We start from the raw sequence: 23,010 nt of genomic DNA, 5'->3' as shown, positions 1-23,010 counted from the left end.
GTGGTTCAAAGCCAGTAAGGGCACAAAAGTCTGTGAGACTCTTATCTCTAAGTAAGCACCAGAAAACCAGAAGTCGCACTGTGGCTCAAGTGGTAGAGCACTAGCCTTGAACTGAAAAGCTCAGTAACAGTACCCAGGCCCAGAATTCAAGCCCTGTGACCAACCAAAACAAAAAAGGAAGGAAGGAAGGAAGGAAGGAAGGAAGGAAGGAAGGAAGGAAGGAAGGAAGGAAGAAAGGAAAGGAAAGGAAAGGAAAGGAAAGGAAAGGAAAGGAAAGGAAAGGAAAGGAAAGGAGGGAGGGAGGGAGAGAGAACTGTGGGGACTATGGGGGTCAGAGTCAGGAAGTTTGCTGAATAAAACACATTAAAGAAGAGACAGACAGAAGACTTACAGGCACTAATGGTTCATGCCTATATAATACTTTTCAGGAGGCTAAGATATGAAGTTTGAGGTTCAAAGTCAGCCATGAGACTAATCTTCAATTAACTACGAAAAAGGAGGGGGGAGATAAGAAGAGAAGGAGAGAAGAAAGGAGGTGAGAGGGCAAGAGAGAAAGGGAGAAAGAGAGAAAGAGAAAGGAAAGGAGATAGGCAGGAAGGAAAGAAGGGAAGGAAAGGCCAAGTAAGTTGATTAGTTTTTATTCCAAGGAGTGACAATTTCCAATTTTCCTCAGTAGTTTTATCTATGAAATGAAAATTTCCAATCAACACGTGAACAAAATAAAGCATTCCTCCAAACACACATACACACACACACACACACACACACACACAATCAGTTGGTCCCTCATGATGAAAGGTTTTTGCATGGCAGGACAGGATAGAATGTAACCAGAGGTTGCCGGCCGTCACTGTGGGGTGGTTTATGCTGCCTCCATAGAGGAGCCACCCGAGGCGTGCCCTATTCAGAGCACAGGTGTAAAATCCTGTATTTCCTAGTCCCTTGCCAATAAGCACTCCTCAGCCCCCAATTAACATTTTCTTCCAATTTCTTCTCATTAGAGAAGCTAGAGACAATCTCATGTCTATAGGGAAAAAAAAAAACCTTGAAGGAACAATTTTCCCATTCTGAAAACAACATTCAGTATCTAAAACCAAATATGTCTTCTCAGAAGCATGTATGAAAGAATCATAGCCGGAGTTCAAACAGGTGTCCAAGAAGAAACCTCGAAAATCAAAATAAAACAAGATACTATTAAAGTCAGGGGCACGACCAGCAAATAAAAAGGCGCACTGATGACTTTCCTTCTGTCATTTATAGGCAATGCTACCTGAATAAAAATTGAAATTTTAAATAAAAAAAGTCTTATCCCCAACCAACTTTCCTGTCTCCAAGATTACTTGTAATATAGTTATAAAAAATAATAGAGATTATTGGCTCAATTTCAACCACACAGATGAAAACAGCAAAACCAACCAGGAAATCCGGAAGAAAGCAACAAAAATAAATCAGCAACTTCATCTCTCCCCAAAGCATGGCCATGTCTGCATGGACTCACCTCACCCTGGAACAAACGCTGGGCCTGGAAGAAAGGCTTTTCTGGAAGTGCAGACACATCAGACTGCTTATCTGTTCCGGCCTCCTGACCAGGAAGAGGAGAAACACACAAAGCTGTGCTGCAATGATCACACAGAAAACAAGTTATGTCTCTAGAGGGCATTCCTGAAAATCTCTGATCAACTCCAGAAAATAAAAAGCAAATAAAGTAAGTTTTTGATCATTTATCACAACTGGAAGTTGTTCAGTAGCAACTGCAATCTTATCACAAAAAAACAAAAATAGTAGTAGTAATGGTGGTGGAAGTTGATATAAGAAAACAATTCTGCTACCAGGAAAGATTTGGTGGAGAAAAGCTCTCCTTAAAATTAAACTTAAAGCTGGGCCTGGTGGCTCATGCCTGTAATCCTAGCTACTTAGGAGGCTAAGATCTGAGGATCACAGTTCAAAGCCGGCCTGGGCACTAAAGCCTGTGAGACTCTTTTCTCCAATTAACCACTAGAAAACTGGAAGTGGTGCTGTGGCTCAAGGGGTAGGGCGATAACCTTGAGCTGAAGAGCTCAGGGACAATGCCCAGGCCCAGAGTTCAAGTTCCATGACCACCACCAACAACAACAAAAAGAATTCATAAGGAAAGACTTGAATAATGGAAATGCCAACCGCTAGTACCACCTTTACTCATCCAACTTCTTCCAGCCTTTAAGATGCAAACATCTTTGGGGCTCTCACCTGTGTTCCCCAAATGAGACAATGTGCTAGAATTCTAAATCACTGCAAAGGGGGGTAGGGGCCAGAGCTAATGGATGAAAAAAAAAAAAAAGCCAAGCCCAGAGTCACATTTAACCGGTCAAGGAAGATCACCATCCTTCCCTTCAATGCAGAGGACCTGAGGAGTTAATCTGAAGATCCCAGAGAGCAAGAGCTCATGGGAAATGACTTAATGTTCTGAAGTTTTGGAATTGCTCTGAAGGGTTTTGATTTCCTAACTTGCAATGAGATAAATACTTCACGGTGAATCTTTTTTAATTTTTTTAAGAAATGAGAGGTTTCCTCTTAAACATGCCTAAATGTATTTCAGTATTCCCACAAACCCCACCCCCACCCCAAGCTGTGGTTGATTTGCTAGTGAAGCACTGAAATCAAGCCCTAACCCTGGGCCTGGGTGCTGTCCCTGAGCTCTTCAGCTCAAGGCTACCACCCTACCCTTGAGCCAAGACCCACTTCCCATTTTCTAGAGATTAATTGGAGATAAGAGTCTCAGGTTCTTTTGTGCCCTGGCTGGCTGTGAACCTTGATCCTTAGATCTCAGCCTCCAGAACAGCTAGGATTACAGCCACCAAGCTGGCCAGGTTTTTGTTTTTTGCCAATCCTGGAGCTTGAACTCAAAGCCTGGGTACTGTCATTGGGCTTTTTCAAGGCTAATGCTCTACCACTTGAGCCATAACACCACTTCCAGCCTTTTCTGTGTACATGGTACCTAGGAATGGAACTCAGGGCTTCATTCATGTTAGGCAAGAACTCTACCACTAGGTCACACTCCCAGCCTTTTGTTTTATTTTTTTGCCAGACCTGGAGCTGGAACTCAGGACCTGGGCACTGCCCTTGGGGTTTCTCAAGTCTAGTGCTCTACCACTTGAGCCACAAGCACTACTTCTGGCTTTTTCTGTGTACATGGTACTGAAGAATTGAACCCAGGGCTTTGTGGATGCTAGACAAGCACTCTACCACTAGGCCACACTTCCAGCCTGTTGTTTGGTTTTGATATGCCAGTCCTAGGGCTTGAACTCCGGGCCTAAGTGCTCTCTCACTAGCTCAAAGCTAGTGTTCTACCACTTAAGCCACAGATCCATTTCTGTTTTTTGTTGTTGTTGTTTTGTTTTTTGGTTTGTTTTTGGTTGCTGTTGTTAGGTCTTTTGGTTTGTTTTTGGTTAAATGGAGACTAGGCAGCTAATTGGAGTTAATTGGAGAATCTCATGGATTTTTCTTCTCTGAGCTATCTTTGAACCATCATCTTCAGATGTCAGCCTCCTAAGCAGCTAGGATTACAGGCATGAGCCACTGGCATTCAGCAAGAAATCAAGTGTGTTTTAATGATGTCTCTGTAAACACAGAAAGCTGATCTCTTACGATTTGCCAACTCTGTTCTCTTGAAATACCCTGATACTGGGCTCTGAGATTTTTGCCAAGACAGACAGAAAAAGAAAGCCTTTCCTAAGACTCCCTAGTGGTCAAAAACTACAAGTTTCTGGAAACAAGACTGATAATATTCTTGCAGGCTAAAGAGGAGGAACTTAGAAGAAGCCTCCATCTCTTTAACATATTTAATACGAAGTATATGATCCTAGATACTCTAGAGGCTCAGGTCTGATGACTGTGGTTAAAACCAGCCCACACAGGGCAAGTCCATAAGACACTTAGCTTCAGTGAACTACCCAAAAGCCAGAAGTGGTAGAGCACTAGCCTTGAGCGAAAAAGCGAAGGGACAGTGTCCAGGCCTTCAGTACAAGCTCCTGGACTGACACACACAAAAGAATAAAAGTGCCGGATGTGGTGGCTCATGCCTGTAATCCTAGGTACTCAGGAGGCTAAGATCTGAGGATGGATGGTTCAAAGCCAGCCTGGACATTAAAGTCCATGAGATGCTTATCTCCAATTAACCACCAGAAAACCAGAAGTGGCACTGTGGCTCAAGGAGTAGGGCAGTATCCTTGAGCTAAAGAGTTCAGGGACAATGCCCAGGCCCAGAGTTCAAGTCCCACAACCAACTAAAAAAAAAAAAAAAAAAAAAAAGGAAGAAAATAAGGGCCGAGAGTTTTGCCTAGTGGTAGAGTGCATACCTAACATGCACTAAGACCTGGCTTCGACTCCTCGATACCATACACGTAGAAAAAGCTGGCTATGACTCAAGTGGTAGAGCTCTGGCCTTGAAAAACCCCAAGGACAGTGCTCAGGCCCAGAGTCCAAGCCCTAGTACTGGCAAAAATAAATAAAAAGACCAGAAGAAAGCTGTCTACCCTTTCCAGTTATTTCAATATGCCAAAAATAGCATGCATGTGCGTGTACATGCATGCACATGCACGCGCACACACACACACGATGCCATCAGGATACATTTTAGTAATTCCTTTCAGAACCCCAGGAAATTGCTTTCCACCACCTTACTTCCTTGTCCCCTTGACCCCACCTCACCTTGGCCCCTTTTACTTTAGTCACACTCCTACTTTAGCCATGTTCTCCTTTCCTGCCTGAAACTAACTCAATCTCCCCGCTCAGAAACAGGTCCACCACACCTGTGGAACCATGTGCACCTCATGGTCTTGAGTGTCTTTTTAAAAATGGTGGATGTGTCTATTAATTACAATAAAAAATACATTTAAAAAATGGTGGATGTAGCCAGGAGTTTGGCCTAGTGGCAAAGTGCTTACCTAGCATGCACAATTCTTTGGTACCACATTCATAGAAAAAGCCAGAAATGGTGCTGTGGCTTAAGTGGCAGAGTGCTAGCCTTGAGAAAAAAGGCCCAAGGATAGTACTCAGGTCCTGAGTACAAGACCGAGGACTGGGGAGGGGGGGCAGATAAAAATAGGGGGCAGTGAATATATTTTTCTGTTCTCTTGTGGTTTGTGTCTTCTCTGACACTTTTCCACGAGGGGCTAGCCAACCTGAAGTCCAACAAGAGAAAAAGTTGAGTCAATGCAACCACCCCCAAACTCTCTACTGGTCACTTCCTGTTGGCAAATTGACCTTCAGTGAAAGACAGTAGCTTCCGTACATTGGCCAACAAAACTCCCCAGCCCACTGTGGGTACTATCTTTGGTGGGATTTCCTTCGAACACAGTTGAATGACAGTTATTACTCATCTAACTCACAAGAAGATAATGAGAATGTACATGCCTGAGGCATTGTTTCCAAAGGCAGGCCACAGATAGGGGCCTATACTTAAAAGTTTTCCTCTACAATTAAGATTTCAACTGGGTGGCTCACACCTGTAATCCCAGCAACTCAGGAGCCTGAGATTTGAGTATCATGGTTCCAAGCCAGCCCTGGAAGGAAAAGTCATCCAACTCTTTACTCCAATTAACCACCAAAACAACAACAAGAAGAGGCAGGTGGAGATGTGGTTTAAGTGGTAGGACACCAATCTTGAGCATAAAAACTCAAGAGATAGCTCCCATTTCCTGAGTTCAAACCCTAGTACACAAAAATAAATTTTTAGCTATTAAAAAGCAACTCAAGGTAGTGTAAGTATAGAACTACATTAAAATTATGCTGATAGGACTTTTTTTTTTTGCCAGTCCTGAGGCTTGAACTCAGGGCCTGGGCACTGTCTTTGGACACTTTTTACTCAAGGCCAGTGTTCTTCCACTTGAGCCACAATGCCACTTCTGGCCTTTTCTATGTATGTGGTACTGAGGAATCAAGCCCAGGGCTTCATGCATGCAAGGCAAGCACTCTACCACTTGGCTATGCTCCTGGCCTGCTGATAGGACTTCTTTCTTTCTCAGTCATGGGGCTTGAACTCTAGGCCTGGGCACTCCTTAAGCTCTTCAGCTCAAGGCTACTGCCCTACTCCTGGAGCCACAGCGCCACTACTGTAACACACAGGCCAAACTCCTGGCCCCCAGACTGAATTTCTGTATGTTTAACTTCATTTTTAGGGAATAGCTCCTGATTCTAATCTGGTTTCTGTCCAGGACTCAGGCATAAGCAGCCATGTTACCTAGGATTTCCCTTGACATAAACCCACTCACAAAAACAGGGTGATTCACATTGATCTTGCCTGATTGCATGTATCTCTGTGCTGTGCAGTCTAGAATTAGTTGACCCAGCTTTCAACCAGACAGCCTTAACCCCAAGCCAGACAGCCAGCCTCCTCACTGTGGCTGTCATCCTCAGAGCTCATTGCCAGATGACTGTTCCCCCAGCCAAAACCCAGGCCTGGAATGGACTACTGGCATCAGAGACAGAAAAACATTCCCCCAAAATAAAAGGCGCATCTCTGGCTCTCCAGGCAGTACAGTGCCTTCTTCACACGTAAAAAGTACCCAGGAGAGTTGTCTGGCCTCTACTCTTTATAGGTTGACATCATAAGTTCTTTCAGAAATAAGAGCACTTACCAGAAAAGACAGGAGAGGAACAATGGGTCCGATCTGGATCATTTCTTGCCATTTCAGAACTTTCGAGAGACAGAAGCAGCCAGACACCCAAGCTCTTTGAACACTCCCTCAACCAGTTCCAATTTTTTTTTCTCCTTAGCAGGCTGCCATTCCAGCTTTTCAGAAGCTCTTCTCTTCCTTCCTCCCATGACCCTTTTCTTTCGGTCCTGAAAGACAACAGATATTAAAAACAAAAAAAACTCCCCTTCTGTGATTCTAGGCAGAGTGTCCAGGCTCACGTTCAAGTTCATGATGTTCACTTGAACTGTCACAGTCATAGTCATACCAACCATGCTCTCGTTATTTCTTCAGGATGGCCAGAACCAAGTACCAAACTGGGTTGCTTTAAAACAGCACACATTTATTCTGAGTTTGGGGAGAACAAGGGTCCAAAAGTCAAAATATTGGTCAACTTCTTCTGGGAAAGAATGTGCCATTCTTGACTTCTGTTAATTTGTCCTAATTCCTGACATCTATGTGCTTGTACATGCATCTCTCTGCCTTTGTCCTCACAGGACACTTCTCCCTGAGCAACTCCTCTGTGTTGTCATGTGACCTTCTTGGAAGGCCACCAGTCATTGGACTTAGGGTCTAAATAATCTGCTAATCTAGTATAACCTCATTACCATCTGCAAAAAATCTTCATCCAAATTTAAGCCACACTCTGAAGTACTGGGTAGCCACGAGCTGGAGGCATACTACTGAATGCACTACAAATGCCAAAAGGAATACTAAGAAACAGGCGATTATTGATGTCACAGACGTTTGCCCCTCATCTGTATGCTATGACAAGACATCCAATAGCTATCTAACATACCCCTGTGGATCAGTTCTAGAATCTGTGTACCTATCCATCCATTAACTTTCTGCATCTCTATAATGAGGTCTCTTTTCAATCCAGACATCCCAAGAGAAAAAAAAGTCTCATAGTATCACTGATAAACCATAATGTGTATTTCTAGTGTATCACAATAATATTGAGCCCAGAGTTGATGGCTCACATCTGAAATCTGAGGATCACTGTTGGAAGCCAGTCTGGGCAGAAAAAGTTCTTGAGACTCTTATCTCAAAAAATAATAATAATGACAAAAAGCTGGAAAAGGAGCTATGCCTTAAGTGTAACCTTTAGTCAAAACATTCAGGGACAGTGACCAGGCCCTGAGTTCAATCTCCAGTATGGGCACCAGTTGAGGGCAGTTGAAGGAATATAATAAAGGGATGGAGTTGTCCAAAGTACCACACACATCCCATCTGAAGAGTGGGGAACTATAGGATGGGGAGAACAGGCGAATGAAATCCTAATACTCAACGTACACAGGTGAAATGGACCTCAGGAACTTGAGGGATGAGATAGAGGGAATCCTGGGAAGGACTGGGTGACACTTGTCAACATGGGATAGACATAAGAAATTGAAGTCCTTTGTGCAACTATTTCAAGATAATTTTTTAAGAGGAAAAAAACAGGACTATATTATTTTGACACATCTTGATGAGGTATATGTACCATTATTTTAACTCCCATTTTGCACAAGAGGTAAACTGAGACCCAGCTAGCTCCTCCAGCAGCGTCCAACTACAAAGTGGCAGAGCCAGGACTCCCAGGCCCCCATTACCCATCAGTGCTGCTTCTTGTGTTTTTAATGCCATGTCACAGAGCCTCAGTCTCCCATGTTGGCTATCTGGTCACTTAAAAAGAAAAAAATGAAGGGAAGAAGCGAATTGGCTCCTACTGCCCACTGAACATCACTCATCTGGGAAAGGACACAATTAGGCTATAACATGGTGATTGTAGAGAAGTGGGATGGGCCTTCCACAGCCACACAGAAGCCCCACTTATACCACTTTGGATTTGGATTGCTCCTTGCCTGGTGATGGACTTGCTGACCTTTTTTTTTCCTTCATTATTTTGACATTTGATAGGCAAATCCACTGCATGTGGGAAGGGCTAATAATATGTGATTTCCACAGAGCACTCTTTCCTTTGCTGTGATTAAACATACCCACCATAACAAGATCTGGAAAGACAGGGGCTTTGAAGTCCTTGACAAATCTGAAAAATTACATGATGCTGCTGTAAGTGCAAGTGAGTCAACCCCCCGCCCCCTCCTTCTGCAAGATTCGCAGCCCTGTAAGTCCTGGGCTAAGAGTTGGGACAGGTGGTCCCGCTCTGGCATGGGAGGGGATCACAGTAACCAACACAATCAGGAGGTCCAAACACCACTGCAGCCCCTGTGTCCAAAACATTGAATCCAACTCCAGAGTTAGGGAAAAAAAAAAAGGGACAATAGAATTCTACACAGTCAACAGACAAGGTAAAATAATGGCATTCGCTGGGAAGTGGATGAAACCAGAGCAAATCATATTAAGTCAGGACCAAAGGAGCAAAAGGCGCATGGTCTCCTTGATATGTGGATATGAGATCCAAACAGTACAAGAGCAATGATACAATATTCGGGTACTCAAGGTTATTGACACAGTATTGGAGATAGAAATATAATTACATAGACATAAAAATATATGAAGGGATATATACTCTATAGACATAATGTTATTGATATGTATCTGACATACAAACTCTCAGCTTACTTTTAATTATGTTCTAAAATTTATGTGCCAGTGATTGTAAATAGAGATTCCCTTCTTGAATATTTGCTTAACATGGCATTTGAAATATGATGCCAAAAAAAAAAATCAGTGTTAGCCAGGTGTGGTGGCTCATGCCTATAATCCTACTACTCAGGAGGCTGAGATCGGAAGATCCCAGTTCAAAGCCAGCCCGGACACTATAGACTGTGAGACTCTTATCTTCAATTAACCATTAGAAAATGGGAAATGGGACTGTGGCTCAAGGGGTAGGGTAGTAGCTTTGAGCTGAAGAGCTCAGAGACAGCACCCAGGCCTAGAATTCAAGCCCCATGACCCATAAAAAAAATCAGTATTAATAAAAATTTTAATAAAAATAATATAATTTCTTTTAAGTGGGAGCTGTGGCTCACACCTGTAATCATAGCTACTTAGAACGCTGAAATCTGAGGATGGCATTTCAAAGCCAGCCCAGGCAGGAACATCTGTGAGATTCTTAACTCTTAATTACCAGAAAACCAGAAGAGATGCTATGGTTCAAAGTGATAGAGCACTAGTTTTGAGAGACTCACTCTCCCTCTCTCTCTCTCCCTTCCCCCCCTCCCTTCCCCCCTCTCTCTCCCTCCCTCTCTTCTTTCTGCTCTCCCTCTTTCCTCCTCCCCCCCCCAAAGACAAAAACAAAGACAAAGACACACACACGCACACACACACGCACACACACCTCTATTGTTGAGTGTAATCCTAGTTACTATGGAGGCTGAGATCTGTGCATACTTTTCAGCCAGGGCAGAAAAGTCCATGAGACTCTTATCTCCAATTAAACACCAAAAAAGCTGGAAACAAGAGCTGTGGCTCAAATGGTAGAGTGCAAAAAAAGCTCAGGGACAGCACCCAAGCCCTGAGTTTGAGCCACAGGACTGGAATAACAACAAAAAAAATTAATAAAGGTTAAATTGCTATTACTAGATGGGTAAGTTCAATTGAAAGATTTCTGCATTGGAAGGGAAACCACCATGAGTGAATGCAGAAGAAAATTATATTCTCGGAGTGCTTCTGCCATCTAGTGGGCATGCCCACAAATGCAGATGAAGATGTTAATTATGCCCACTACCTTCTTGATTCCCTACCCTTTGAATTTTTTTTTTATGCTATAAAAGGCATTGCTTGGGCCAGCAGCATGGCCTAGTGGTAGCATGCTTGCCTAGCATGCACAAAGCCCTGGGTTCGAGTCCTCAGTACCACAAAACACAGAAAAAGCCAGAAGTGGTGTTGTGGCTCAAGTGGTACAACACTAGCCTTGAGAAAGCCCAAGGTCAGTGCCCAGGCCCTGAGTTCAAGCCCCAGGACTGGCAAAGAAACAAACAAATAAAAGGCAATGATTGTGATTTAAATGTTTTCCTCCACAATACAGTTGTTATTAATGAGATAGTGGCTAAAAGTGCTTTGTCCTAAAAATAAAAATAAAAAGATTTTGTTGGGGCAGGAACATAGCCTAGTAGTCGAGTGTTTTTGCCTTTTAGCAAGCATGAAGCCCTGGGTTCGATTTCTTGGTACCACATACACAGAAAAAGCCAGAAGTGGTACTGTGGCTCAAGTAGTAGAGCACTAGACTTGGGGAAGCCCAGTGCTCAGACACTAAGTTCAAGCCCAAGGACTAGCAAAAGAAAAAAAGAGGTTTTGTCATAGACCTTCCCTCTGACCCAGCCATATCACTTCTGGGCATCTACCCGGAACATCTTGAGCCAGGATATGAGAAGGACACCTGCACATCCATGTTCATTGCCACACTATTCACAATAGCCAGGATATGGAAACAGCTTAAATACCCCACAGTACATGAGTCGATCTAAAACATGTGGTACCTACACACACTGGGATTTTACATAGCCATTAGAAAGAATAATGTCATTTGCAAGGAAATGAACAGAATCAGAACAAATCAAATTAAGTGAGGTAAGCCAGGCTAAGAGAGAGAAATGGCGCATATTTTCCCTGATATGCAGAAGTCAGATCTAAAAGTCACTGGGATGCGATGAATTACACAGGATTCTATATACACACAGTGAGACCAAAGGAGAATACTCTTAGGAGAGAAACACAAAGGTATAATGCCTAAGTGCCTCTTCATATTTATATAAAATAATATACATACTGAAATAAACTCCAAAATATGGAAAAGTTTTTAATGAATCTGTCTTCTTTATCTTATCTATGGCACATTCACATGTATATCTTCGGGAGAATGGGGGGAAGCACAGAACTTGAGGGAAAAGGTGTAAAAGTACAGTTAGTGAAGCACACTGGATGTATCAATGTGAGAAAAGTGGGTGGAGACAGAAAGGGAGGGATTGGGAGAGAATGAGGGAAGAGAAGACACTGTACAAAAGGAAATATACTCATTACCTGATGTAACTGAAACCCCTCTGAACCTCACCTCTATCATAACAATAAAGTAAATTTATTTTTAAAAAGAGGCTTTGTAGGCTTCTTGAGTGGCACGACCAGGAATCAACATGGCAGTGGCGTTTAGAAGCTGCAGGGTCCTGAGAAGTGTTATTCATTTTGAATGGAGATCACAACATACAAAAATTTCTCAAAAACATCAATCAGGAACACGATTTAGCTTTGAACTCAGTAAGCAGCAGAAAGTACTTCAAGCCAACTGCTCGAAAATTTGCCAGAGAGGAAATAGTCCAGTGGCTACAGAATATGATAAGAGTGGTGAACATCCTTTCCCCATAATTAGAAGAGCCTGGGAACTTGGTTTAATCAATACACACATTCCAGAGAGTTGTGGAGGTCTTGGACTTGGAACTTTTGATACTTGTTTAATTACTGAAGAACTGGCTTATGGGTATACCGGAGTTCAAACTGCTATTGAAGCAAATTCTTTGGGGCAAATGCCTGTTGTTATTGCTGGAAATGATCAGCAACAAAAGAAGTATTTAAGGAGACTGACCGAGGAGCCAATGATGTGTGCCTACTGTGTAACAGAACCTGGTGCGGGCTCTGATGTAGCTGGCATAAAGACCAAAGCAGAAAAGAAAGGAGATGACTATTTCGTTAATGGTCAGAAGATGTGGAGGAAAAGCTAACTGCTATTTATTAGCACGAACTGATCCAGATCCTAAAACTCTTGCCAGCAAAGCCTTAACTGGATTTATTGTGGAAGCAGATTCCCCAGGAATACAAATTGGAAAAAAGGAATTAAACATGGACCAACGATGTTCAGATACTAGAGGAATTACCTTTGAAGATGTCAAAGTGCCTAAAGAAAATGTCTTAATAGGTGAAAGAGCTAGTTTCAAAATTGCAATGGGAGGGCCGGGAGTTTGGCCTAGTGGTAGAGTGCTTGCCTAGCATGCACGGAGGCCCGGGTTCGATTCCTTGGTGCCACATACATAGAAAAAAGCCGGAAGTGGTGCTAAAGCTCAAGTGGTAGAGCTCTAGCCTTGACAAAGTCCAAGGACAGTGCTCAGGCCCTGAGCTCAAGCCCAGAACTGGCACAAAAAAAAAAATTACAATGGGAGCTTTTGACAGAACCAGACCTCCAGTAGCAACTGGTGCTGTTGGATTGGCACAGAGAGCTTTGGATGAAGCTACCAAGTATGCTCTGGAAAGGAAAACTTTTGGAAGGCTCCTTGTAGAGCACCAAGGAGTATCATTTTTTTTCTGGCAGAAATGGCAATGGCAGTTGAACTAGCTAGATTAAGTTACCAAAGAGCAGCTTGGGAGGTTGATGCTGGTCACCGAAATACCTATTATGCCTCTATTGCAAAGGCATTTGCTGGAGATATTGCAAATCAGTGCAGACTTTTGGAGGCTATGGATTTAATACAGAGTATCCAGTAGAAAAATTCATGAGGGATGCCAAGATCTATCGGATTTATGAAGGTACCTCACAAATCCAAAGGCTTATTATAGCCCGTGAACACATTAGCAAGTGTAAAAAATAAAAGAGATGCTCAAAAAGCATGGTTTAGCACTGAATAACTGTAGTACAATCTACTCCCCTTTTGTTTTCAATTCACTTTCATGTCTCAAAAAAGAGAAAGGGCTTTCACATTCTTTTCAATGAAACAATATAAATAAGCATCAATATTCTATTAGATACAGACATTTGATTCTAATAGTACTTTGTACTTCTTTGTAACTCTTTTTCTTTGCTCAGATGGATCTGGTTCTATTCAAATTATGTATTGTCTTTATCAACAATATTTGAATTTTATTAACCTAGAAAAATACATTTGTCATTTTGACCTTTTAAAATTAGCCATAATTACAGAAATGCCTTTGAATTTTATTACTTTTCTGTGACACAAAAAGGAACTTAACAAGAAATCAAAATATTCTATACCTTACAGTTAAAAATGTATATATCATCAAATAAAACTTGCAGGGACTTCATAAACTTAATGTTATTTTTGTACTGAAGGAATTCACTTTATAGTTTCAAATGCATTTTTTCAATGTTGAACAATAGTAAAGATTTATGTGTTCCCCCCATTATAAAACTATGAGAAATTTCTTGAAAATGTTACTAGAACTACACCCATATTTTTCTTACCTTATTTCATGTAAATGAGTAGAGCTTGTCTTAAATTGGTTTAAATGATTTAGGTTTTCTCCTACCAGTTCCCTATTATATACATTTAATATTAATGCATTTTTGAAAAAGAGCCTAAATAAAGTTATCTGTTAAAAGTTTAAAAAAAAAAAAGGCTTTGTGAATTATTTAGCTACTTCTGCCTTTCACACCATGAGGACATAGCACTCCTCCCCTATGTAAGCTGCAACCTACCAAACCAACTAATTCGCTGACAACTTGATCCTGACACCTCCCAGCCTTCAGAACTGGGAGAAAATAAGCTTGTTTCATTGTAAACTGCACAGACTTGGGCGTTCTGATACAGCCGCACAGATCAAGATAAACATTATTAAAATTTTGGGCAAAATGTGAGGAAGGATTTATATAACACTCGAGTAAGTATAATGCTTTGAAAAAGACTTGTGATAATAATTTTCCAAGTATTTTAACTCTTATCATTAGAAAATACTCCTCTATTAAATAATCCATATTGAAGCATTTAGAAAATAGAAGTCAATCCTAGCTCCTCAGGAGGCGGAGACAGACCTGAAGATCATGCTTCAAAGCCAATCCTGGCACGAAAGACTGTAAGACTCTTATCTCCAATTAACCACCAGAAAACCAGAAGTGGCATTGTGGCTCAAGTGGTAGAGTGGTAACCTTGAGCTGAAGAGCTCAGGGACAAGGCCCAGGCCTAGAGTTCAAGCCCCATGACCACAAAGACAGAGGGGTGGGGAGGGGAGGTAACAATTTCTACAATTGGCTCTCAAATATTCCAACATTTACCTCGAAAGTACTTTAATACGTATCTCAAAAAGAATATAAATAATAAAATAAAGCAGAAGACTAATGCTCAGACCTGTAGTCCTAGGTATTCAGGAGGCTGAAATATGAAGATCAAGGTTCAAAGCCAGCCTAGGCAGAAAAGATTTCCAACTAATCAGCAAAAAACCCAAACTGAAAATGTGGCTCAAGTTGTAGTGCACCAGACTTGAGTAGAAAAAGCCAAGCTAGCCAGGCGTGCAGTGGCTCATACCTGTAATCCTAGCTATTCAGAAGGCTGAAATCTGAGGATCAAGGTTCAAAGTCAGCCCAGGCACAAAAGGACCTCAGGCTCTTATCTCCAATTAAGCGCTAGAAAAACAGGAAGTGGGGCTTGGCTCAAGGGTAGTGTGGTAGCCTTGAGCTGAAGAGCTCAGGGACAACACCCAGGCCAAGTGTAAGACCCAGGACCCACAGGAAGGGAGGGAGGGAGAGGAGGGAGGGAGATAAATCAGAATGTGAAGGTTTGAATTCAATCTCTCCTACCAGCACAAAAGGCAGACAAACTGGGCACAAAAGTGGCTCACATCTCTAATCCTAGCTACTTAGGAGGCTGAAATCTGAGGATAGAGGTTCAAAGTCAGGCTCAAAGCCTGCCCAGGCACAAAAGGACCTGAGACTCTAATCTCCAATTAACCTCAAGGGTAGGGTGGTAACCTTGAGCTGAAGAGCTCAGGGACAATGCCCAGGCCAAATTCAAACTCCACAAAAAAAAAAAAAAAAAAAAGACAGATGGACAGAATGAAAATTCAGGGATATGGGATGTTGCTCAGTGACAGAACCCTTATCTAGCATGTTTAAAAATATAGATTTAATTTCTAGCACTGCAAAAATAATTAAGAAATATACCATACTATTTTTAAAACTTCCCAAGTAATTTCATTGCCCATCCCCAGATCAATACTACAGAGATGATAAACACAATTGATATCTTATAGGTCAACTCTCATGTAATTTAGTAGTGACAGCTTATTTAGAGTATGACAGTGAAAAATTCGAATACATGTGTAGGTTCCACTTGAGCGATCAATTATCCAGGTCTGCCAGGAACCTATTTGGTCCAAAATTATTTTCTAGGACGTATCATGTGCATAAAACATGGTAGCCATTAGACAGTGAGCTCCAAGCCAAAAGAGAGAAAAACAACTCAACTCTCGTTTTGTTAGTGACTCGGACCTAATCTTGGACTGCTGACCTCTCCCCTCCTTTTAAAATTGGATCCAGACTTGTTTTTCTGGGTAGAATGCTAATATTGCAATGAGGCAGAGGCGTGTGAGACTATGTGTGGTAAAGCTAAACTCCTGTCCAAAGCAGAGACCACTACAGAGAGGAGCTGCTTAGAATTATAGCAATAAATAATAATAATGTCATAAAAAAGAGGGAATTGTAATAATAATCTAGTCTGTTGGAATGAAATCCTAATACAAGACCCAGGGGAAAAAAAGAGCCAATATGAGATAAAGAAATAAGGAAAACTGGGTGCCTGTAATCCCAGTTACTCAGGGGCAAGATCTGAGGATTACAGTTCAAATCCAGCCTGGGTAGGAAAAGTCTTTGAGACTCATATCTCCAGCTAACTCCAAAAGCTGGAAGTGGAGCTGTGGCTCAAGTGGAAAATCAACAACTGTAAGCAAAAAGAAAAACAAAAGCTAAGGGACAGCATCAAAGCCCTGAGTTTAAACGTCAGGACCAACAAGAAAGGAGAAATGAAGGGAGGAAGGGAAGAAGGAAAAAGGGAAAGGAAAGGAAGGAAGAAAAACAGAAAGGGCTATGATGCCTGAAAATTTAACTTAAGAGATTTTGTATTAAACTAACTCAAGTGAAAAAAGTTCTTACAAAAGTAAATGAAAGGGGAGTTTGGCCTAGCGGTAGAGTGCTTACCTAGCATGCACAAAGACCCAGTTTTGACTCCTCCATACCACATACATAGAAAAAGCCAGAAATGGTTCTGTGGCTCAAGTGGCAGAGTGCTAGCTTTGAGGAAAATGCCCAAGGGCAGTGCTCAGGCCCTGAGTTCAAGCCCCAGGACTGACAAAAGAAAAAAAGTAACTGAAAACCCTACATAATAGAACTGATGCTACATGCCAGACACTGATGGCTCACGTCATTAATCCTAGCTACTCAGAGGTTGGGATCTGGGGACGGTAGTTAGAATCCAACCCCAGCAGGAAAGTCCATGTGATTCTTTATCTCCAACCAACTACTCAGTAAAAGCCAGAAATGGTGCTGTGGCACCAGTGATAGAGTGCTAGTCTTGAGCAAAGGAAGCTCAGGGACAGCATGTAGGCCTGAGCTCAAATCCAAGGACCAGTACATTAAAAAAGAATTGATGATATATATTTGAAGTAGTAATACAATAAACCAGAAAGTTCTTAACCACAAACACAAATGAAAGAATAAAATTCTCAGGGCTGGGAGTTTGGCCTAGTGGTTAAAGTGCTTGCCTAGCATGCATGAAGACCAGGGTTCGATTCCTTGGTACCACATACATAGAAAAAAGCCGGAAGTGGTGCTGAGGCTCAAGTGGTAGAGCTCTAGCCTTGAGAAAATCCAAGGACAGTGCTCAGGCCCTGAGCTCAAGCCCAGGACTGGCAAAAAAAAAAAAGAATAAAATTCTCAACTGACGTGAAAACTAAACAGTGCTTTAGACTATGACTTGAATATGATTGATTTTCCTTGAAAAGGAGTTCAAGCGCCAGTGTGAGGTATTAAAAGGGAAGAAATAATCTGACCCATGGTGCTTACAAGTGGGGCTTTTAGGGACTGAGAAGGATTAAAGTCTCAAGGTGTAGCCCACCCAGATTGAATCCTGGTGGCTTTAAGAATGGGCACCTGGCCACAGCATACAAGGCCATACCCATGCCCTGGGGCTCTACCTACACAAACATCATCACCTGACATGGCCCATGATGTCCTTTGACCATGACACTGAACTGAAATAAACCTTTAAAAACAAAAGTATATAATTTACCCAGTCTGAGGTGTTGTGAAACTAACAACAAAAAGCCAAGTCTAAAAGACATAAAAGCACCAGAAAAACAATCATAAAGATAAGAAAGAAAAAAAGAAAGAAAGAAAGAAAGAAAGAAAGAGAGAAAGAAAGAAAGAGAAAAGAAAAGCAAGCAAGCTAGCTAACTAGCTAGGAGCATGTAGCTCACACTTGTAATTCTAGCTACTCTGGAGGATGAGATATGAAGACTGAGGTTCAAAACCCGCCTGGGAAAGTCTGTGAAGCTCTTATCTCCAATAAACTATCAGAAAACCGCAAGTAGACCTATGGATAAAAGTGGTGGAAGGTTAGCCTTAAGCAAAAAGCTCAAGACAGCACCCAGGCCTTGAGTTCAACCCTATGAACAACAACAAAAAGAAAGACAAGAAGTACGTAAAAATAAGGTTTCTCCACAGATAAAAGCATAGCTACTAAAGTAGAAAGACAGCCAACCAACTGGGAAAAGATATTTACCAATAATCCATCAGACAAATGCTAAATATCCAGTATCTACAGGGAACTCAAGAAACTAATCCCCCCAAACCCAACAAACCAATAACTAAATAGGCAAGGGAACTAAAGAAAGGTTAAAATGGCAGAAAAGCATATGAGAAAATGCTCATCAACCATGGTCATAAAGGAAATGCAAATAAAAACAACCCTAACATACCGCCTTACCCCAACAAGAATGGCCAAGATTTTGAACTCAATGACAGACGCTGGGAGGGTTGTGGAGAAAAAGGACCCTACTGCACTGCTGGTGGGATTGTAAGCTAGTTCGGCCACTCTGGAAAGCAGTGTGGAGGTTTCTTAAAGAACTGAAAACTGACCTTCCCTATGATCCCGCCATACCACTCCTGGGCATCTATCCTTAACAATGTAACCCAGGATATGATAAGGACACCTGCTCAGCTATGTTCATCTCTGCACTATCACAATAGCCAGGAGATGGAAACCATCCAGATGCCCTACCGCAGATGAATGGATACACATTCATGTGGTATATATACACACAATGGAATTCTACATAGCCAACAGACAAGATAAAATAATGGCATTCCCAGGGAAGTGGATGAATCTAAAGTGAATCATGTTGAGTGAGACAAGTCAAGACCAAAGGAACAAAAGGCGCATGGCATTCTTAACGTGTGGCTATTAGATCCAAACAGTGCAAGAGCAAGGACTCAATATTTGCATACCCAATGCTATGGATGTGGTATTGGAAATAAAAACACAACTACATAGACATAAAAACTTGATTCTATGGATATGTTTTATTACATACATTAATATGTATCTATGACATACAAACCCTCAGCCTAATTTTCTTATATTCTAAAAACTAAGTGCCAGTGATTGTATACAGAGATTCCCTTCTTGAATACTTGTTTGTTAAATACACCATTTGAAATATGTTGTAAAAATCAATGTTAATAAATTCTTCAATAAAATAAATAAATAAACAGTAGCTGAGTGCAGTAGCTACTCAGGAGGCTGAGATCTGAGGATCACAATTCAAAGCCAGGTGGGGAACTAAAGCCCATGAGACTCTTATCTCCAATTAACCACCAAAAAAACAGAAGAAGCACTGTGGTACAGTGCTAGCCTTGAGCTGAAGAGCTCAGAGACAGCACCCAGGCATAGAGTTCAAGTGCCACAACTGACGCCCCCCACCAAAAAAAAAGAAATACTATAGACAATTTCCTTGGCACAAAAATTTTCAATAAAATACTTGCAGGCCAGGACTGTGGCCTAGCCATAATGTGCTTGCCTAGTATGCATGAAGCCCTGGGTTAGATTCCTTGGTACCAAATACCCAGAAAATGGGGATGTGGCTCAACTGATAAGAGTGCTAGCCTTGAGAAAGCTCAAGGACAGTGCCCAGGCCCCAAGTTCAATGCCCAGGACAGGCAAATAAATGAACAGTACTTGCAAACAAGTGATGTTGTGGCTCAACATGGTAGAGTAGTAGCCTTGAGCAAAAGAAGCTCGGGGACAGTGCCCAGGTCCTGAGGTCAAGCCCCAGGACTGGAAAAAAAAGAAATACAAACAAAACTCAATAGCACATTAAAAAGATCCAACATCATGATCAAGATTATCTCCAGGGATGCAAGGATGGTTTAACATATGCAAATTAATGAAATGCAAAATATAAGCAGAATAAAGAGCAAAAAATAAACTCACACACCCCTTTCAATAGATCCAGAAAAGCTGGGTGCAGCGTCTTACACCTGTAATTCTAGCTACTCAGGAGGCTGAGATCTGAGGATTGGGGTTCAAAGCCAGCCTGGACAGGAAAGTCTGTGAGACTTTTTTCTTGGTTGGTCACAGGGCTTGAACTCAGGGTATGGGCACTATCCAGGCCTGAGCTTCTTCTACTCAAGGCTAGCACACCACCACTTGAGCCACAGTGCCAGTTCCTCTGAGATTATCTCCAACTAACCAGCAGAAAACTGCACTGTGGCTCAAAGTGGTTCAGCAAAAGAGCTCAAGGACAGAGGCCCAACCCCCAAGTCCAAGCCCCACAACCAACAAGAAAAAAAAAAATAATAAAGAGAAGCAGAGGTATTGCTTATAACAGTATTTACAGTAGATAAGTTATGGAGATATGAGAAATGGGAATGTGGCCTAGTGGTAGAGTGTGCCTGGCATGCACAAAGCCCTGGGTTCATTTCCTCAGTACCACATACACAGGGCTGGAAGTGGTGCTGTGGCTCAAATATAATAGATTCCAATATATGTAGTGGATTATTTAGTCATGAAGAATGAAACGATGGTAGAACTAGATAGCACTGTATTAAGCAAAACAAGGCAGATTCAGTAAGACTATATATATCTCCATATATAGAAGCTAAACCTAAAAAAATAATAAAAATATAATTACAAAAGGAAGGATATAACCAGGCCCAGAGCCTAGCTATCTGGAGGCTGAAATCAGGAGGACTTATATTCAAAGCCAGTCCAGGCAAAATTCATGAGTACTCCACCCCCTCCATCTAAACAAAGGCGGGCGTGGTAGTACATGCACCTGTCATTCCAGCCATGCAGGAAATGGAATACGAGAACTTAAGACCAGGAAGGCCAAAATAAAAGTGAGCCCCTTGTCAGCATCAGGGACGCAGCAGGACAGTGGGTGCAAGGCACAGGGAGGAACGATGTGGCTCTGTTTGGGACTATCAGGAAGCTAGCTACAAGAGAGTGCAGGAGTAAGGAACGAATGATGCACGAAGTACCCGGTGTTGGAAACTCATGAGATGTGGAGAAGGAAGCACCACCCACATTCCGCCCTAGTGCAGGTAGCTGTGTCCCACTACACATTAGAAGGCCTACGACCAGCCAAGAGAAAGCTCAGACTGCCCCACCTCTCCAGAGGACTAGGGCAGCTCTGGAACAATCCAACCACATATGCCTGCTGCTAGGTGAATGTCACCTTTCACGGGGTCCCTAACCCTCTTGATCACAGAGAAGAGTTTCTACATAGGCCAACAGCTCCCACAGGTCAACAGGCCCAGGTAATTGACCTCCCTACAGGACTCTAAACCTAGCTTCTTTATACCACATTTTACATGTCTTTAATTCCATTTTTTTCTCTTCTATGTGTTGTCTATGTTTTTGTTGTTTGGTTGTTTTCCTACACGCTTCCTATCAGTTAAACATTAAAAAATGTATTTTTTGTTCTCATTAAATTATTATTACTATTATTATTTTGCCAGTCCTGGGGCTTGAACTCAAGGCCTGGGCACTGTCCCTGAGCTTCTTTTGCTAAAGGCTAGGACTCTACCACTTGAGCCACAGCACCCCGTCCGGCTTTTTCTGTTTATGTGATACTGAGGAACGGAACCCAGGGCTTCATGCATGTTAAGCAAGAACTTTACCACTAGGCCACATTCCCAGGCCCTTAATGTTTAATTTTTAATCCTCCTTCCCCATTCTTCTTCCTCCTACTCCTGCATTCCTTCCTTCTTTCTTCAGGTAAATAAGCTTTTTTCTCTCTCTCCTCTCTTTCCTTGACCATTACTATGCTTCTACAGCTAGCCTGACTAAATACTGAAGATGGCACTGTACTTAGTTTCTTTCTTCCCAAGTGATGCTGGGGACTGAGTCTGTGCCATGGTGGTGAGGTTCTGGATGTGACCATTCTCTGGTGCTGGTGCTTTTGTCCAATCTTTTTTATTTACCACAAGAGATATACAGGCAGCCAGATTGTGTGTTGGCCAGAGGAGCAAATCTGAGAACCAAGGAGGCAGAAAGCCCTTGGGACTGGCAAGGAGAGATGGCACTGTGACTTGATAGTGGTACCTGGTACCCACTATGAAAAGTACGAGGATGATGTTACATTTATAAGGCATTTAACCTGATGGTTAACAGCAATACGCCCTCTTCTGTAAGTCACTGTTAGTGGTAAGAATGAGTAACAATGCTCATGAACTTGCATTTGCATCTTTCAGCTCAGTATCCATTATTATTTTTGTTATTTTACACAAACGGGGCTTCGGGGGGGTTTTGTCTGTGCCTCACGCCTGTAATCTTAGCTACTCAAGAGATTGACATCTGAGGATCACTGTTCGGAGTCAGTCCTGGGGCAGAAAAGTCCATGAGACTCTTAAACCTCCAATGAACCACCAAAAAAAAAAAAGGCTAGAAGTTGACCTGTGGTTTAGTGGGCAAAACAGCTCAGGGATAGTGTCCAGGTACATACGTACGTATGTACGTACGTACATACATACACACACACACACACACACACACACACACACACACACACCCAAAGGGGAGGAGGTTAAATTCAATGTTTTGAAAACAACGTATCTTTTTAAAAGTTCGATTAGGCTGAGAATGTGGCTTAGTGGTAGAATGCTTGCCTAGCATGCATGACGCCCTAGGTTGGATTCCTCACTACCACATACACAGAATAAGCTGTGGCTCAAATGGTAGAGTGCTAGCCTTGAGCAAAAGAGGCTCAGGGACAGTGCCTGGGCTCTGAGTTCAAGTCCCAGGACAGGCAACAGACAACAAATTTGAATTATCTTTAAGTAGTTGTATAAAGGGGTTTCCATCAACAAATAAGCTGATGAGCCTAATGCATATTCATCCATGTCACCCCGTCCCTCCTCCCCCCAGCCGCTGACTGCCTATCATCACCGAGGGACCAGCTGGAGGCTGGACGTGCTGTGGGCCAGGCCATCAGATACTCCTCACCTCTACCCTGTCCCACACCCTCCTTCTCCTCCCCTCCTTCCAGCTCTCACACTTTCCTTACTCCTCACTTTTACCTGTACCCAAGCCCCTCTTCCCCCATCACCTCCAGCCCCACCCTTCTCCCCTTCACCTCCCCATCCCCCAGTGTCACCTGCCACAGGCCTGGGGAGGACTCC

General features: G+C 42.4%; 1 protein-coding gene and 1 pseudogene across 1 annotated transcript in view; one reads left to right on the top strand and one right to left on the bottom strand.

The window, feature by feature from the left end:
* Atp8b4 (ATPase phospholipid transporting 8B4 (putative)) overlaps nucleotides 1-6,679 on the bottom strand; it is a 142,249-nt gene extending 135,570 nt beyond the window's left edge. Inside the window, exons 1-2 of the mRNA XM_090358436.1 lie at nucleotides 6,615-6,679; nucleotides 1,499-1,616 (exon numbers count right to left, since the gene is read on the bottom strand). The gene's annotated coding sequence lies outside the window, so the exon portion shown is untranslated. The remainder of the gene's footprint in view (nucleotides 1-1,498; nucleotides 1,617-6,614) is intronic.
* A 5,070-nt stretch (nucleotides 6,680-11,749) lies between these two features.
* LOC150046495 (medium-chain specific acyl-CoA dehydrogenase, mitochondrial-like) lies at nucleotides 11,750-13,201 on the top strand (annotated as a pseudogene).
* Nucleotides 13,202-23,010: the final 9,809 nt, after the last annotated feature.

Source organism: Megascapheus bottae, chromosome 25 (genome assembly GCF_031878675.1).
Source record: "Megascapheus bottae isolate mThoBot1 chromosome 25, mThoBot2.hap1, whole genome shotgun sequence".
Taxonomy (NCBI): domain Eukaryota; kingdom Metazoa; phylum Chordata; class Mammalia; order Rodentia; family Geomyidae; genus Megascapheus; species Megascapheus bottae.
The sequence above is the reverse complement of the archived record's forward strand: the minus strand, read 5'-3'. Positions and strand labels throughout refer to the sequence as shown.